Here is a 4,198-nt window from a genome sequence, read left to right as displayed (position 1 = left end):
AGCTCCAACACTCCCTCAAATCTCCTTATGCTTCTTTGTGATCTCTCCCTTCCGTTTCTTGCCTCCCCCATCCCTGTCACTTGTCTCCGTGTAGTCACTGATCTGCTTTCTGTCATTAAAAATCAGTTTGTTTTTTCCTAGTATTTTATATAAATGAAATCATTATGGTATGCATTCTTTTTTTTCAGTCTCTTTTCCACAGCATAATAATTTTGAGACTGATCCACATTGTATCAATAGTTCATTCCTTTATACTGCTGAGTAGTATTCCATTATATGGGTATACCACAATTTGTTTATCTAGTTTCTCTAGATTTTGAGGTTGTTTTAATTTTTGGCTATTAAAAATGAAGCTGCTATGGCCATGGCCAGTGTGGCTCAGTTGGTTGGAGCGTTGTCTCATAAACTGAAATGTTGCAGGTTTGATTGCCAGTCAGGGCACATACCTAGGTTGCAGGTTTGATCCCCAGTAGGGACACATATGGGAAGGCAACCAATCAATGTCTCTCACTCTCTCTCTGTTTCTCCCTCCTTCTTTCTCTAAAAGCAATGAAAAAATGTCTTGGGTGAGGATTAAAAAAAAAACCAAAAAACGAATCTGCTATGAACATTCCTATACAAGTCTTTGTATGAGCATATACTTTATATTCTCTAGGGTAATTGCCTAGTATTGTGATGGTAATAACATACGGTGTGTGTAGGCTTAACTTTTTAAGAAATTGCCAAATTCTTTTCCAATGTGGTTGTACTATTTTACATTTGTACCACCAGTTTGAGACATCCAGTTGCTCCACATCCTTACCAACATATGGTGTTATCAGTTATTTTAACTTCAGGATTTCTAATAGCTGGTTAGTGATATCTTATCGTGGCTTTAGTTTGCATTTCTCTAATGACTATTCATGTTGAACATCTTTTCATGTTTTTATTTGCCATCCACATATCTTTTTTTGGTAAAGGGTCTGTTCAAATAATTTCCTAGTTTTTAAATTAGATTGCTTATTTTTGAATTTTGAGAGTTCTTTACATATTCTGAATACAAATACTTCGGTAGATACACACTCTGCAAACATTTTCTCCTGCTCTGTGGCTTGTTGTTGTTATTATTATTATTTTAACAATATTTTCTGAAGGGTAGTTTTTTAATTTTGGTGAAATTCAATTTATGAGTTCTTTCATGGATTTGTTCTTTTAAGGTGTCATCCCACTTTGGTTTTAGGAGGATCCCTCTGGCTGCTGTGTTGAAAAGAGCACATGGTGGGCAAAGGTGGAAGTGGGGAGACTACTTAAGAGGCTATAACAAGAAGACAGGTAAGAGATGGTGATGTTTTGGACTGGGGTAATGATAGTGAAGGTGATGAGAAGAGGAGGAACTTGGGTGTACCTTGAAGATACAGTTTATTTTCTGATGGATTAGATGTGAGATGTAAGGAAAAGAGAGGAGTCAAAGAGACTGTAGCAATATCTGGAAGCATGGCATTGCTGTTATCTGAAATGGAAGGGCTATCAGCCATGAGAGCAGGTGAGGGCCAAGACCTGGAGTTTCATGTTTAATGCATTAAATTTGAGATGCCTAGTTGATATTCCAAGTGGAGTGGTATTTGGGCATATGAGTTTGAGCTCAGTGTGATTCAACCTCTGGCCATGCTAGGTTCTGTGTCATCGCCTGACATTTCTCTCCTGAATTTGTATCCTTTGCTGAACTTGTCACTTCTTTTATTGAAGCTCATGGACTAATCCCATAAATTCTGATTCATCTAGGCAGTTGTTCATGATTCAAGCCTGTGACAATCCAGGAGCTGAGAACGGAGTAACTTTCCATGGATGCCCCTGTAGTGGGTGGAGATTTTCAGACCTGGCTGACTTATGGGAGGAAAAGCCAAGGGATGCCTGTAGCTCTTTCCCTCATTGCTCGGAAGCCTGTCTCTGGTGGTTGAAATTGTTTCCCATTTGTTGATTTACAACCTGGAGCTGACACTGGCTAAGTCTTTCTTGCCCATTGATGACAGATCCTAGTCACATGACCAAAGAAAGAGGTAACCTCACTTCCATTGGTCCTTAAGATGGTGGTGCTCACCGTAGAGTAGCCTCTTGTGATGTTGCTGTTCATCAGGAGTGAACTTGGATCCATTTCCCATCTATCTGGAGATTTGCTTGAAGTGCGTCTGAGTCTCAGTTTTAAGGAGAAGAAGAATTAATCTTTAAGGAAAACTGAAAAATTAGCTCTAGTATATTGTTGAGGCCCATAAATGCCTCCTTCGTTCCCTTGGGCAAGTGAAACAGCGCCATCCACTGGCTGCTCCCACACATGACACAGCATCTCTAGGGCACATATGTGCTGAATTTCTTATTTCAAGTCAATATTAAGCTCCTCTAAAAGATGCCAATCCATTTTAGGAAATTTTTTGGTGTCCTCTAATTTTGTGTTCCTCCAGATTTTCACTTGTTGTACCAAAAAAAGAATAATTTCAAAAAGAAAAGTGATTTATGCCCTCCTTGCCTTGCTTGCACATCAGCCATTTTCATTATTGCTTTTTCTTCTGGTCCTCGTCCCCATGCAGACAAGTTTACGTTGCTGTAATAACGTTGACTTGATTCAATTGTTTCATCATTATTCCTAATAATTTACTGAGTGCTGCTGTGTGCCACACCCTGTGCTAAGAGCTTCATAGCCATTTAAGAGTTTCATTTAATCATCGTAACCACTCTTAGGTACTCTTATTAGCCCTATTTTATGAAAGAGGAAACTGAGGCTCAGAGCAGACATTCATAATCACACCTCTAATATCAAGAAGAGAGCATGGGATTTGGTAGGAAGTGTTTAAAAGCCACTGACTGTGTGATTTTGTGCAAGGCACTTGATTTTTCAGAACCTTAGCAATTCCTACCTGCCTCCTGGAAATATTGAGTTAAATATGTAAGGGTGCTTGGTAAATTGTAGTTTTTATTATAATTATAAACAGTAACTTATAGCCCTTCCTTAATAGTTACCCTGTTATTAGATTTAGATTATCTTTTGTATATTTATTTAGGTTGTTAAAGGGACATTGTAATGAAAATTTCACGTGGTTTTACTTTTTGTTATTTATAAATTTCTTAGGATAAAGGATATTGAAATATTTTATGATAGTTTCTGATATGAATTACCAAGAGATGATACCAGTTTATATGACTACCCTACAGTGTATAAGTGGGCTAGTTTTACTACAGTGTTATAATGCTGGATAATTTCTAAACTTCCTTTAATGTACTAGGCATAAGATGGTATAACATTATTTACGTGGTCATTTCTTTGATTACAAGCAGTATTGAACATTTTCCCACATGCTTGTTTACTAATAGTACCTCTGTTTTCATGAATTATCTGCTTAAGTTCTTCGCCAGTTTAAAAATTGAGGACTTAATTTTTTTATGGGGGGGGTCAATATGTATAAATTTCATATAACATAGAAATCAACCCTTTTAATATTTGCTGTGAAAACTTCATCCAGATGATATTTCCCCTTTGATACTAGTTTTGTCAAATGGTTATTTACTTGTATAATGTACAAATGTTCCATACTTTGGAATTCCTTTCAACCTCTAAAATTATCATCCTTGGACTTGCTTTAGCAGCACATATACTAAAACTGGAACGACATAGAGAAGATTAGCCTGGCCTCTGTGCAAGGATGACATACACATTTGTAAAGTGTTCCATATTTTTTATGGTGTAAGAATTATATCTCAGTAAAACTGTTACGAAAAAGTATCTTTCCTCTAAAGTTTTGAAGCAGTACAGTAAAACAAGTTCTTTTTTTAGAGGTGAGAATTTTACTTAAGCTTTTCCTATCCATATTCATTTGTGATACGTGCCTATAATTTTCTTCTTGTGCATTTTATCAGACTTTAGGAAGATGAGCATGCTTGCCTAGTGGACATTAAGGTACTCTTATCTCTTTTTGCACTCTGGAAGTTTTACACAACATCAAAACCATCTGTTTCTTAAAAGTATGACAATTGTTCTGGTGCAAACATTGGGACCAGCTGCATTTTTAAGGTTGTTATAGAAATTTCTTTAATTTCTCCCTTGGTCTTTATTCTGTTTACATTTATACTTCTTGAGTCAGTTTTAGCAAACTATATCATTCTAGAAATTACTCATTTTATCAAGGATTTTGGTTTATTAGCCTACAAGTGTGTATCACATTCTCTTTGG

General features: G+C 36.5%; 1 non-coding gene across 1 annotated transcript; it reads left to right on the top strand.

Moving 5' to 3' along the window:
* Positions 1 to 3,603: 3,603 nt before the first annotated feature.
* LOC150009135 (U6 spliceosomal RNA) lies at positions 3,604 to 3,706 on the top strand. Its single transcript, XR_016511465.1, has one exon. It is a non-coding gene; the product is annotated as a U6 spliceosomal RNA (small nuclear RNA).
* The last annotated feature ends 492 nt before the right edge of the window (positions 3,707 to 4,198 follow it).

Source organism: Furipterus horrens, unplaced genomic scaffold (assembly GCF_987537825.1).
Source record: "Furipterus horrens unplaced genomic scaffold, mFurHor1.1.pri manual_scaffold_5, whole genome shotgun sequence".
NCBI classification, from domain to species: domain Eukaryota; kingdom Metazoa; phylum Chordata; class Mammalia; order Chiroptera; family Furipteridae; genus Furipterus; species Furipterus horrens.
The sequence above is the reverse complement of the archived record's forward strand: the minus strand, read 5'-3'. Positions and strand labels throughout refer to the sequence as shown.